Source organism: Pinus tabuliformis, chromosome 9 (genome assembly GCF_031772625.1).
Source record: "Pinus tabuliformis cultivar Carrire ecotype Pingquan chromosome 9, CPIR1, whole genome shotgun sequence".
NCBI lineage: Eukaryota > Viridiplantae > Streptophyta > Pinopsida > Pinales > Pinaceae > Pinus > Pinus tabuliformis.
The window spans coordinates 1,045,707,586-1,045,722,675 of record NC_142307.1 but is presented as its reverse complement, the minus strand read 5'-3'; the positions used below and the strand labels follow the sequence as shown (position 1 = coordinate 1,045,722,675).

The following is a 15,090-nucleotide window of genomic DNA, read 5'->3' as shown; positions in this document are numbered from 1 at the left end:
AAAGTTGGAGCTAAATCTGCCCTACCCAATGGGAGGGCAAGAGAGAGAAAAGCAAGTTCGAGCGATGCCACACAAAGCCTGCATCAGCTAACGCTGATTTCGTATCCAAGGGGACAAGATCACTGCTCACCGATGCACGCCACAAAACATCGCTTGAGGTATTTCAGCCAACTGCACCACATTGGGCATGGACGACCAGCTCCACTTCTCCCTAACATATTACAGGGAGCACGTTTGAATGGGATGCAACGCCCAAACAGACGTGCCCTCGACCGAGGCCTGGGGTGCAAAATGCGTTCAAAAACTCGATGATTCACTGGATTCTGCAATTCACACTAAGTATCGCATTTCGCCAAGGATAATTTTAGGGGCGAATGTTCGCCCTTTGGAGAAATTAAGGGGTTTTAAATTTTTAGTGGGCGAATATTTTGTATCATAGTACATTTTTACAAATCACCTTAAATAGCCCACCTTATTTTAAGGGAGAGGGTAAAAAAGGTAAATTTAGCCCTTGAAATTAGGACTTACAACCTTCCATTCGCCCATTTTAAAGAATAGGTTTTATTTAAGTGAATCCATTCGCCCATTTTCAAGAATAGGTTTTATTTAAGTGAATCCTATGGGCCAAATACCATATTTATAAAAGAGGTATGGTAAATTAATAAAAATATAATTAAATGAGAGGTATGGTAAATAAATAAAACATTTTTTATATTTACTCCATAAGTCACCTTATATACATGTAAGGGTGTAAACAAATAAAAATATAAGTAAAGTGGAGGTATGGTAAATAAATAAAACGTCTTTTTATACTTACTCAAAAGGTATGGTAAATAAATAAAAATATAAATAAACTAGACGTATCGTAAATAAATAAAACCTCTTTTTATATTTAGTCCATAACCCTCGTTCTATTTATGAAGGCTCAAGAAAGAGGTTTTATTTAAGTGAATCCTATGGGCCAAATACCATATTTGTAAAAGAGGTATGGTAAATTAATAAAAATATAAATAAACGAGAGGTATGGTAAACAAATAAAACATTTTTTTATATTTACTCCATAAGTCACCTTATATTTACGAACACTCAAAAAATGGGTTCTATTTAGGTGAAACCTATGGCCAAAATACCATGGGACAAATACCATGGACTAGATTGTTATTAATACCATGCAAAAAACCGTTATTAACACTAATATTAGAATTAATAAAAATAAAAATGGCACATGGTATTGACCCAATTCAAAAATGGCACATGGTATTGACCCATGGTATTCACATGGAATGTAGCCTATTTAAATGGGGGAATTAAACTAGCATGTAGCCTATGCTAAGATTCACTAGGACTTTACAAAGTTTTATTATTTAGTGAAAGACTCGCCAAGATCTTACAAGATTTTATAATTGAGAAAAATATTCGCCATGCCTGGTGAGAGATTCGCCAAAAAATTATATATACATATTATATTATTGATAAAATCGCCTTCCATTTTTCCTATATGCCATGGAGATTCGCCCATTTATTATATTTATAAATTTAGGGGGGGTTCTTAAAATTTTCCCTGCATTTCGCTACGTTCTTCATTGTAATAAGAGCCGAGATATCCGTTGCCAAGATTCGTTTCCACGTATTATCGAAAAATCTTCCACAAAACTGAAGAGGGGCACCCCCCACAACAAATGTAAGGCTAAGGGCCAAAAGGAGTAAAAACACATGAAAGAAAGAGAAGCAAAGGTGCCTGCTCCCCTCACAAGAGGAGGCTCAAAGAGTGAACAAACTCCTTGAGCCCCACACCCTCGCAAAAAGGGGGGAAATGCATGGAACAACAATCGAGAAGGACTAGGGTGGCCATCCCTCGAGCTTGCATTGCTTTTAGTCCTACCCAAACACCAATCCGCAACAATTCCCCTTTTTCTTTGTAGAGCTAGGGACCGAAAGGAAGAAGGGGAGAAAACAAGTTGAAAGAAATAGAGATCAAACATGGCTACTGGCTCATAAGGGGAGGCTCAAACAAAGCACAAGCCTCCCAAGCCCCGTGCCTTCACAAAAATGGGGGAATTGAAGGCGACGATGATCAAGGAGGACTAGGGTGGCCACCTAGGGAGCTCGCACTACGTTTCGTCATTCCCGAACACCAATCCACAATAATGCCACCTTTTATCTATAAAGCTAGGGGCCAAAAGGAAGAAGTGAAGAAAACAACATGAAAGAAAGGGACATCAATCGTGGTTATCGGCTCACAAGGGGAGGGCTTCAAACAAAGAACAACCTTTCCCCAACCCCATGCCTTCAGAAAAAGGTTGGAATTGCAGGGGATGGCAGTCGAGAAGGACTAGGGTGGAGACCCCGAGAACTCGCACTGCATTTCATCCTTCCCAAACACCAATCCACAAAAATCCCACCTTTTCTCCGTAAAGCTAGGGGCTAAAAGGAAGAAGGGAAGAAAACAACATGAAAGAAAGAGAGATATCAAACGTGTCTACCAGCTCAAAAGGGGAGGCTCAAATAGAGAACAAGCTTCCCCAACCTCGTGCCTTTGCAAAAAGGGAGGAAATGCAGGGGACGATGATTAAGAGGGACTAAGGTGACCAACCTCAGAACTCGCACTGCTTTTCGTCCTTCCTGAACACCAATCCACAACAATCCCACCTTTTCTCCATAGAGCTAGGGGCCAAAAGCAAGAAGGGAAGGAAAAAACATGAAGGCAAGAGATATCAAATGTGGCTACTAGCTCAGAAGGGGAGGCTCAAACAAAGAACAAGCTTCCCAAACCCTGTGCCTTCACAAAATTAGGGGAACTACAGGGACGGTGATCGAGAAGGACTAGGGTGGCAACCCCAGGGACTCGCATTGCTTTTCGTGCTTCCCGAACACCAATCCACAATAATCCCACCTCTTCTCCACAAAGCTAGGGGCAAAATGAAGAACGGAAGAAAACGACACCAAAGAAGCAAAGATCCCAAGAAAAGAGAGAAGATAAATAGCATTCCGAGTAGATGTTCGCTAACCAAAAAGAAATCAAACAAGGCACCCAATCAAAAATCACCCCACCTCTTCACACCCTCCCACATACATTATGGCCTAACATTCTTTCTAGCTTTACAACATGACAAACAACAGTCAAATAAGACCAGTGTCTGGAGCACGTTAATGAGAGGCAAAAAATCCCCTAACCCAGCACAAGGCTTCAAACCACAAATAGACTACTAATAACAAACCCACCCCGCTGTTGCACCCCTCCATGTAGAAAACACCCAACAACCTTTCCGGCGAGAAAGTCAACGGGGATCAAGAATCAAACTCCAAAGAAGAGTTGTCATGGGCTAACACTCAATGTTGGAGAAAGTCGTGGGCCACAAATACATCGATGGTGCAAGGCCACTAAAGAGAGGGACGTCCACAAAGCGCACACCATGAAACAAAGAAATGACCAAGTCCCACAAAAAACCCACAATCCAAAGGGAGGAACAAAGACACAACCCGCTACTTCTTTTTTCCTTAGAAGGGGAGTGGCTCATGAGAGGATGAGGAATTCCCTCGATGGCAAAGGCATGAGATAAGATTGCCACCCTCATGCCCATTGGCAAGGAAAATTGCGATCTTGATGGAGCTCAGACCGAGGGAGGGGTTTTTCATTACCTGGACACCCAACCCTTCCACGAGGGCATGTCGAGAAACTGTCAGGAGGGACTAGGGTGGCCAGCCCAACGGGTTGAACTGCTCTTCATCCATCCCATACTGACCTCACCCCGACAATTTCCCCTCACGGAAGGTTTGAGCTACGAGGCACACGCGCGACCACTCCCTTGACCCAACCACCAAAAAAAAAGCTCACCCAAGCAACATATCAACCACCGATGCCTTTTCGAGAGAACCAACTATGGAAGCCCGCAGCCCTTGCCCATGCCTTCCAACGAACAAAAGAACGAGCACCACCGATATGAATGAGTCTAAATTTATCCATTGTATTTCCCAAGCACCTCAACTGCAGCAACCATGCCCGGCCAAATAGATCGTTGGAAGGGCTCCCAAGAAACAAGCTTCCGAACCCCCTGCAGAAACACATTGGGGGAAAGAAAAACAAAGGATGGGTGGGACAAGCACAAGCATGGCTTGCAAGCACACACGAAAAAATAAGTGTTACCTCAAGACAAGAAACCAATAATGTTACCACCAAGCACCAAACCCGCTCCCCTAGAGACACACCACACAATCCCACATTGCAATCGAAACCCAACCAAACCAAACCAAAAAAGAAAACCCCTGCTATCAATGATCCTACCACAGGTTCACCTATGGTAACCTTGTTATGACTTCTCCTTCCTCTAAATGATAAGGTTCAATAAACTTCTCATGATGTCGATGGTGACAAACCACCATCATCGACGCAATATGAACACTTCACAGAATCATTCAATCAGTAGGAGTGATGGGCGGTGTGTCCAAAGGGCAGGGACATAGTCAACACGACTTGATGACACGCTCTTACTAGGAATTCCTTGTTGAAGACCAATAATTGCAATGGTCTATCCCCATCATGATGCAATTTGAGAAGATTTCACGATCCTCTCAAACTAGGAATAAAAACTCATTAGTTGCATCATTGTAGTGCATGTGTGACCCAAAACATCTAAGGGCATCACAGACTTATTATTGCCTCAAAATTCCATGGCCTAAATGGCCATAGTCCCTCTAAGAAGCTAGCCGCAAAGGGGAACCTTCGTGTAGTAGGTTAGCAGGCTGAGGTCTCATTTGTTATCGAAATTAACCAGACAAATCGCTCCACCAACTAAGAACGACCATGCACCACCACCCATAGAATCAAGAAAGAGCTCTCAATTTGTCAATCCTTACTATGTCTGGACCTGGTAATTTTCCCCGTTTTGAGTCAAATTAACCCACAGGCTCCACTCCTGGTGGTGCCCTTCTGTGAACTCCTTTAAGTTTCAGCCTTGTGACCATACTCCCCCCAAAATCCAAACACTCTGATTTCTCAGAAGGTGTTGGCGAGTCCTTAGAGCAACATCCGCTGATCCCATGTCGGAATCGTTTATGGTTGAGACTAGGATGGTATCTGATCGTCTTCAAGCCCCCAAATTTCATTCTTGATTAATGAAAACATCGTTGGCAAATGATTTCACAATGGTCTGTCTTTCATAAATCCAAGAATTTCACCTCTGAGAATGAAATACGAATGCCCCCGACAATCCCTATTAATCATTACTCTGGTCTCGAAGGCCAACATAATAGGACCAGACTCCTATCACGTTATTCCATGCTAATGTACTCAGAGCATAAGCTTGCTTTGAGCACTCTAATTTTTTCAAAGTAATAGTGTCAGAGCCACGACCCAACCAATTAAGGCCATGAGCACGCCGCCGACCAAAGGGACGGAAAGGCAGGTGCACACCGAGTAGGCGGACCGACCTTTACGACCCAATATCCAACTATGAGCTTTTTAACTGCAACAACTTAAATATACGTTGTTGGAGCTAGAATTACCATGGTTGTTGGCACCAAACTTGCCCTCCAATGGATCCTCGTTAAGGGATTTAGATTGTACTCATTCCAATTACTAGACTCGATGAGCCTAGTATTGTTATTTATTGTCACTACCTCCCCATGTCAGGATTGGGTAATTTGCGCACCTGCTACCTTCCTTGGATGTGGTATTCGTTTCTCAAGCTCCCTCTCTGGAATTGAACCCTAATTCTCTATCACCCGTTACCACCATCATAGGCCTCTATCCTACCACCGAAAGTTGATAGGGCAGAAATTTGAATGAAGCATCGCCAGCACAAGGGTTGTGCGATCCGTCGAGTTATCATGATTCACCGAAGAAGCGGGCAAGCCCGCGCCAACCTTTTAACTAAAAATGCGTCATTTCCAAAGAGTCGGGACTTGTTGCACGTATTAGCTCTAGAATTACTACGGTAATCCGAGTAGTATGGTACCATCAAAAAAACTATAACTGATTTAATGAGCCATCCGCAGTTTCACAGTCTAAATTGGTTCATACTTAGACATGCATGGCTTCATCTTTGAGACAAGAACATGAATACTGGCAGGAGCAACTAGGTAGCACCCTCCCACTTCCAAGGGCATTTTGGGTGCTCTCTTACCAAGAGCCAACCTGAACACCCATCAAGTCAAAGAGATGTCAAAATATCATGTAAAACTTTTATGCCTTGCACCTCTTGCATCCCAAGAAGGAAGCACACGCAGCATGGCAATGACATGGTGAACAAATGGGTAGACCTGCCGAGCCACAATGCACCATGGCCACTCTGGATTTTGAAACCACACCCCAACCAACAAGAAAATGAGCGATCAATCACCCACTCCCTTAGAAATGATGCCTAAAAAAACCTCCACGCCCTGCACTAAGGCCACCTAGGAGTCCACCCGGATAGCAGCAACGGTGGACCTCAATCTCCAAATTTCCTGTGGCAGCCTCGATGCAAAGGAAACAAATGGAGAATGACCAACCATGCAACCTCTATATTATAAATGAGCCCCAACCCTCCCTGCGCCGCACCAAGGCCACCTAGGAATCCACCCGGACAGCAGAAATGATGGACCTTGATCTCCCAATCGCCTGCGGCAGCCTCGATGCGAAGGAAAAGGAAGGAAATAAAAAGAGGATGACTAACCACAAATCCTATCATAGAGAGGCCATACAAACCTCCCCGCCACGCACCGATGCCAACTAGGAGTCCACCTGGACAGCATCAACAGTGGACCCCAATTGGATAATCGTCTACGGCAGCCTCAACACAAAGGCAAGGGAAGGAAATAATACAAGACAAACCAAGCATGCAACCTCCCTTAGAAATGCCCCCCCAACCCTCCGCTCCCCACACAGAGGCCACTTAGGAGTCCACCCGAATAGCAACAACGATGGACCCTGATCGCATGATCGCCTGTGGCAGCCTCAATGTAAAGGAAACGAAAGGAAATAAAACAAGACCAACTGAGCCCACAACCTCTCTTAGAAATTCCCCCCAACCCTCCCCACTGTGCACCGAGGCCACCTAGGAGTCGACCCGAACAGCAGCAACAGTGAACCTTGATCACGTAACCGCCTGCGGCAACCACGATGCGAAGGCAAAGGAAGGAAATAAATGCAAATCAAGAGGCTCGCTATACAATACAAGAACATATCCAAATTGGAGGAGGGATCAGGCATCTCCGCACCCCATGCACCCTACGTACAGGCAACCTAGGAGATTTCCCATAGCTTTACCAATTTGACAATGAATAATTTTCACCTACGGCCACCTCCATGTAAAGGAGGGAGGTCACAGCGTTCCACCTCAAAATCCTTCTTCTAGATAGCCCCCACCATCATTTTAGCAAGCCTCCTCCCCATTGGACCATGAGTGCATACACAATTGAAACAACAAATGCACCCCAACCCTCACCTCCCCGAACAAAGGCCACCTAGGAGTCCACCCGGACAGTAGCAACGATGGACCTCGATTGCATGATCGCCTGCGGCAGCCTCAATGCAAAGGAAATGGAACGAAATAAAACAAGACCAACCGCCTCTCTTAGAAATGTCCCCTGACCCTCCCCGCCGCACACCAAGGCCACCTACGAGTCCACCTGGACAGCAGCAACAGTGGACCTCAATCACTCGACTGCCTGTGACAACCCCGATGTGAAGGCAAAGGAAGGAAATAAATGTAAATCAAGAGGCTCGCTACACAATACAAGAACATATCCAAATAGGAGGAGGGATCGGGCAGCTCCACACCCCACGCACCCTACATACAGGTAACCTAGGAGATTTCCTAAACTTTACCAACTCGACAATGAATAATTTTCCCCTACGGCCAACTCCACGCAAAGGAGGGAGGTTGAAGCATTCCACCTCGAAATCATTCTTCCATACAACCCCCACCATCGACATAACAAGCCTCCTCCCCATTGGACCACGAGCACATACACAATTGAAACAACAAATGCCCCCGAACCCTCCCCTCCCCGTACAGAGGCCACCTAAGAGTCCACACGAATAGCAGGAACGATGGACCTCGATCGCATGACCACCTACAGCAACCTCAATGCAAAGGAAATGGAAGGAAATAAAAAAAAACCAACCGATCCCACAACCTCTCTTAGGAATTCCCCCCCCAACCCTCCCCGCCGTGCACCGAGACCACCTAGGAGTCCACCCAGATAGCAGCAATGGTGGACCTCGATCACTTGAATTCCTACAACAACCATGATGCAAAGGAAAAGGAAGGAAATAAATGCAAATCAAGAGACTCAGTACATAATACAAGAACATATCCAAACAGGAGGAGGGATCGGGCAGCTCCACACCCCACGCACCCTACGTATAGGAAACCTAGGCGATTCCCACAGCTTTACCAACTTGACAATGAATAATTTTCCCCTATGGCCACCTCAATGCAAAGGAGGGAGGTTGAAGCATTCCACCTCGAAATCCTTCTTCTAGATAGCCCCCACCATCGATGTAGCAAGCCTCCTCCCCATTGGACCACAAGTGCATACAATATTGAAACAACAAATTCCCATAAACATTGTGACTTAACATTTCCATCCGCAAAAGCCTACCATGCACACAAGATGCAAGGAAAAGTCTAACCAATCGATCAGACATATGGGCCAACACATCTATCAAAACCTCAAAGCTAACAGAACCACGGACAATGTGCACTTTGAAAGGATTGCCAACCCTTAACTTTACAATAAGGAGATCAAAGCCTCACATCGCCCGACAGAAAAAGCAAGCAAGAGGGAGGATAGGTGGTTTACATCCAAAACACATCCACATCCCTCTTAAATGTATGCATCTCAATTGGTAATGCCAACACAAAAAGAGTACAACCACAAGAAACTGGGACCATAAACAGTCGAACAATGAAGAGGCTAGCCGTCACAAGGAGCCACGCCACAACAACCCATACAACTCCGAGAACTTAGAGCAGAAGGGGAATTGTTCACATATGCCTCCCGGGACAAGCATGACCAACATTACCTCTCATGTGCTACCGAGTGGGTATGGAGAGAAGATGAAAATCAGCCACCCTACAAACGACCCAAGGCCATTCTTGAGGCAAACCTGAAAAACCAACTCAATTACCAACCCACCTTTCACACAAAAAGCAAAACCCTCCCCACCAAATAGGGAGGAGGTGAACAATATAACAAGGAGCCAATTTCAATGGAGCCACACATGGCTACCCAGCCCAATCAAAATTTTCTATTTGCAACAACTGAGGGGCACAATAGTGACATAGGCACAATGGAGTTTTGGGTCTTCCATTTGGGACCACAGCAACGAAGGCTCAAAGGAGTGTTGAGAAAAATTTTAACATTTTTATCATTCAGATGGGCAAGAGGGACGAGGAAGAGCATGGACAAAATTACCGCTCATGTGCTACCAAGTGGGGATGGAGAGAAGATGAAAATCGGCCACCCTACAAATAACCCAAGGCCATCATTCGGGAAAACCTGACAAAACAACTCAATTACCAACCTACCTTTCACAATGAAATAAAACCTATCACTTGTATCATTTGGATGGGCACGAGGGACCAGGACGAGCTAGGGAGCCACACCACAACAACCCATACAACTCCAAGAACTTAGAGAGCAGAAGGGGAATTGTTCACATATGCCTCCCAGGATGAGCATGGCCAACATTACCGCTCATGTGCTACCAAGTGGGGATGGATAGAAGATGAAAATCAGCCACCCTACAAATGACCCAAGGCCATCGTTCAAGCAAACCCAAAAACACAACTCAATTTCCAACCCACCTTTGACACGAAAAGAAAACCTGTCACATGTATCATTTGGATGGGCACGAGGGGACTAGGACAAGCCAAGGAGCCACACCACAAAAACCCCTACAACTCCAAGAAATTAGAGAGAAAAAGGGGAATTGTTCACATATGCCTCCTAGGACGAGCATGGCCAACATTACCGCTCATGTGCTACCAAGTGGGGATGGAGAGAAGATGAAAATCGGCGACCCTACAAATGACCCAAGGCCATCGTTTAGGCAAACCCGAAAACACAACTCGATTACCAATACACCTTTCACACCGAAAGAAAAGCTGTCACTGGTATCATTTGGAGGGGCACAAGGGGACCAGGATGAGCAAAGAAGCCACACTACAACAACCCATACAGCTCTAAGAACTTAGAGAGCAAAAGAGGAATTGTTCACATATGCCTCCCGAGATGAGAATGGTCAACATTAGCACTCATGTGCTACCGAGTGGGGATGGAGAGAAGATGAAAATCGGCCACACTACAAACGACCCAAGGCCATTGTTCAGGAAAGCCCGAAAAAAAAACTCAATTACCAACCCACCTTTCACATGAAAAGAAAAATTGTCACTGGTATCATTTGGATGGGCACGAGGGGACCAGGACGAGCCTGTGAGCCACACCACAACAACCCATACAACTCCCCAAGAACTTGTAGAGCAGAAGGGGAATCGTTCACATATGCCTCCCAGCACAAGCATGGCCAACCTTACAACTCATGTGCTACTGAGTGGGGAAGAAGAGAAGATGAAAATTAGCCACCCTACAAATGACCCAAGGCCATCCTTCAAGAAAACCTGAAAAAACAACACAATTACCAACCCACCTTTCACACGAAAAGCCGACTGAGGAACGAAGGTGAGCATGGCCTACATTACCACTGATGTGCTACCGAGCAGGAATGGGGAGTAGATGAGAATCAAACACCCTAAAAATGACCCAAGGCCATCCTTCAGGCAGAACCGAACAAAAATCTCAATTACCAGCCCATTTTTCACATGAAAAGCAAGAATCGAACGAGTTTACATGGGTGCCCTCACAGGACCTGACCTGACCGAACTGAACAAGTTTTCATGGTGCCCTCACACGATGCGACATGACACGACCCAACCCAACCCGACACAACCTGATTGAGTTTACATGTGCACCCACACACAATCGAAATGAAGGCACAAGGGAGAGTCGGGAAAATGAGCTACACGAACGTGCACAAAGCTCACCCCCGGTCACAACTTAGCAATTTTGATATGAGCTTGTGTGCTAGGGCGCACCCTCACACTGAACAATTTGCCCGAACGAGTTTACACGGACACCGTCAAACGACTTGCCCAAACGAGTTGACATGGACTTCCTCAAACGACCCGCCCAAACAAGTTTACATGGGCGCCCACACGACCGTAACGAAGGGACAAGGGAGAGTTGGGAAAATGAGTTGCACAAACGTTAACAAAGCCAACCTCGGGTCACAACTTAGCACTTTTTATATGGGCTCATTCTCCTGCACGTGCTCTCGCCCAACCTACCCGAACAAGTTTACATGAACACCCTCGCCCGACCCGCCCGAATGACCTGCCTGAACGAGTTGACACAGATGCCCTCAAACGACCCACCCAAACAAGTTTACATGGGTGCCCAGATGACCAAAATGAAGGGATGAGGGAGAGTCGGGCAAACAAGATGCACAAACATGCACAAAGCCAACCTGGGGTCACAACTTAGCATTTTTGATATGAGCTCGTTCGCCCAGGTGCACCCTCGCCCGACCCGCCCGAACGAGTTTACATGAATGCCCTCACCCAACCTGCCCGAACGAGTTGATAAGGATGCCCTCAAATGACTCGCCCGAACGAGTTTGCATGGGCACCCACACGACCATAACAAAGGGACAAGAGAGAGTTGGGAAAATGAGTTGCACGAACGTGCACAAAGCCAACCTCAAGTCACAACTTAGCATTTTTTATATAGGCTTGTTCGAACAGGGGCGCCCTTTCTTGACCCACCCGAACGAGTTCACACAGATGCCCTTGCCCGATGCCCCCAAATGAGTTGACATGGATGCCCTCAAATGACCCGCCCGAACAAATTTACATGGGATGCCACACAACCGAAACGAAGGTACAAGGGAGAGCCAAGAAAACGAGCTGCATGAACATGCACAAAGCCAACCTCAGGTCACAACTTAGCATTTTTTATACGGGCTCATTCGCCCGGGCGCGCCCTTACCCAACCCACACGAACAAGTTCACACGGATGCCCTCGCCTAACCTGCCCGAACGAGTTGAAACAGACTCCCTCGAACAACCCGCCCAAACAAATTTACATGGGCACCCACACGACCGAAATGAAGGGACAAGGGAGAGCCAGGCAAATGAGCTGCATGAACGTGCACAAATCCAACCTCGAGTCACAACTTAGCATTCTTGATACGAGCTTGTTCACCGGGGTGTGCCCTCGCCCATCCTGCAGAACAAGTTCACACGGACGCCCTCGCTCGTCCTGCCCAAACGACCCACCCAAAAAAATATACATGGGCACCCACACAACAGAAGCAAAGGGACGAGGGAGCGTTGGGCAAACGAGCTACATGAACATGCACAAAGGTAACCTCGGGTCACAACTTAGCATTTTTGATACGAGCTTGTTTGCTCGGGCACGCCCTTGCCTGACCTGCCCAGATGAGTTCACACGGACACCCTCACCCGACCCACCCGAATGAGTTCACACGGATGACCTCGCCCGACCTACCCGAATGAGTTGACATGGATGCCCTCAAACGACCCACCCGAATGAGTTTACATGGGCGCCCACACGACCGAAATGAAGGGACAAGGGAGAGTCAGGAAAACGAGCTGCACGAATGTGCACAATGCCAACCTTGGGTCACAACTTATCATTTTTGATACGGGCTCGTTTGCTTGGGCATGCCCTCGCCTGACCCACCCGAACAAGTTCACATGGACGCCTTCACCCAACCCGCCCGAACGACCCGCCCGAATGAGTTGACACGGACACCCTCAAATGACCCACCTGAACGAATTTACATGGGTGCCCACATGATCAAAATGAAGGGACAAGAGAGAGCTGGGAAAACGAGCTGCACGAACATGCACAAAGCCAACCTCGGGTCACAACTTAGCATTTTTTATACAGGCTCATTTTCCCGGGCGCGTCCTCACCTGACCCACCCAAACGAGTTCACATAAGCGCCCTTGCCCAACCTGCCTAAACGATTTCACACGGACGCCCTCACCTGACCCACCCGATCGACCTACCCGAACGAATTTACATGGGTACCCACACGACCGAAATGAAGGGACAAGGGAGAGCCAGGCAAACAAGCTGCATGAATGTGCACAAAGCCAACCTCAGCTCACAACTTAGCATTTATGATACGAGCTCGTTTGCCCGAGTGCACCCTCGCCCGACCCACCCAAATGAGTTTACACGGACACCCTCGCCTGACCCGACCGAACGAGTTGACACGGACGCCCTCAAATGACCCACTCGAACGAGTTTACGTGGGCGCCCACACGACCGAAACGAAGGGATAAGGGAGAGGCGAGCAAACGAGCTACACGAATGTGCACAAAGGCCACCCTGGGTCACAACTTAGCATTTTTTATACGGGCTCATGTGCCCGGGTGCACCCTCGCCTGACTCATCCGAACGAGTTTACACAGATGCCCTTGCCCGACCTACCCAAATGAGTTTACATAGGCGCCCTCGAATGACTTGCTCGAATTCCAATCCACAATAATCCCACCTTTTCTACGTAAAGCTAGGGGCCAAAAGTAAGAAGGGAAGAAGACAACATGAAGGCAAGAGATATCAAATGTGGCTACCAGCTCACAAGGGGAGGCTCAAACAGAGAACAAGCTTCCCAAACCCCACAGCTTTGCAAAAAGGGGGGAACTGCAGGGGATAGTGATCGAGAAGGACTAGGGTGGCCACCTCAAGAACTCGCACTACTTTTCATCCTTCCTTAACACCAATCCACAACAATCCCACCTCTTCTCCACAAAGCTAGGGGCAAAAGGAAGAAAGGAAGAAAAATACACCAAAGAAACAAAGATCCCAAGGAAAGAGAGAAGCTCAATAGCACACCGAGTAGATGTCTTCTAACCAAAAAGAAATCAAAAAAGGCACCCAATCAAAAAGCATCCCACCTCTTCACACCCTCCCACATACATTATAACACAACAGCCTTTCTAGCTTTACAACATAACAAACAACAATCAAACAACCAAGCAAATAAAATCACAACCTAAACTCGAGCACTAGAAAAGACAAGGGCTGCAATGAGACCAGAGTCTGGAGCACGTTACTGAGAGGTAAACAACCCCCCAACCTCGCACAAGGCTTCAAATGACAAATAGACTACTAATAACAAACCCACCCCGATGTTGCAATCCTCCGTGTATAAAACACCCAACAACCTTTCTAGTGAGAAAGTCAACAGGGGTCAAAAATAAAACTCCAAAGAGGAGTTTCATGGGCCGACACTCAATGCTGGAGAAAGCTGCGGGCCACAAATACATCGATGGTGCAAGGCCACTAAAGAGAGGGACATCCGCAAAGAGCACACCACGAAACAAAGAAATGACCATGTTACACAGCAATTTGTCACCGTTTTTCACTATCCCTATTACCCCCTCACCCGCACACTGGAGGACTCATTCTGGGACCTGTGAAAAGTGACATGACCTGAAACCACTTGCATCATATTCCTCTAAGTATGAACTTCATTTGCCCTGCAGACATCTCCTACAAAATATCCATGAAAGAAACTCTTTTTGCATTAGCGCGGGTCCACAGTTTACTGCCCGCGCCAATGAGGGAAATCCTCTAAAAAGGGCGCGCCATTGGCGCTCTGTCCCAGAGTTGCACTCACGCCAACCGAATTGAGTAAAGTTTTTAACCAACAAGCTTCCGAAGGTTCTCTTAAACCCATTCACCAACTGAATCTATGTTTAGCTAGGATGGTTTGGCTTCGAATCTCCATAGAAGGGAAAGTGGTTTGCCACCTTTCATGGAAGTTTCCAAGTGATAAATCCAATCCCATGAATAATGTGGTTGATCCTATCTCTTTCTTCTCTATCTATAAAAGCTTGCCTCTATGCCTTGAGCAAGCTAGTTACAGTAGTTCTAGTTCCAGCATAGTGATAGAGAGTTTGAAGCTGCAAGAGCCTTCTTTGCGCCCATAAGGCCAAATCTAAGTAAGGAGATTCTTGTCAGCCAAAGAGAGAGGGGCTTGTTCCTCATCCCAACAAGCTTTGCAAG

At 46.6% G+C, this 15,090-nt stretch overlaps 2 pseudogenes; both read right to left on the bottom strand.

Moving 5' to 3' along the window:
* Positions 1 to 246: 246 nt before the first annotated feature.
* LOC149152275 (5.8S ribosomal RNA) lies at positions 247 to 386 on the bottom strand (annotated as a pseudogene).
* Positions 387 to 4,270: 3,884 nt separating this feature from the next.
* On the bottom strand, positions 4,271 to 6,081 carry LOC149152274 (18S ribosomal RNA; annotated as a pseudogene).
* Positions 6,082 to 15,090: the final 9,009 nt, after the last annotated feature.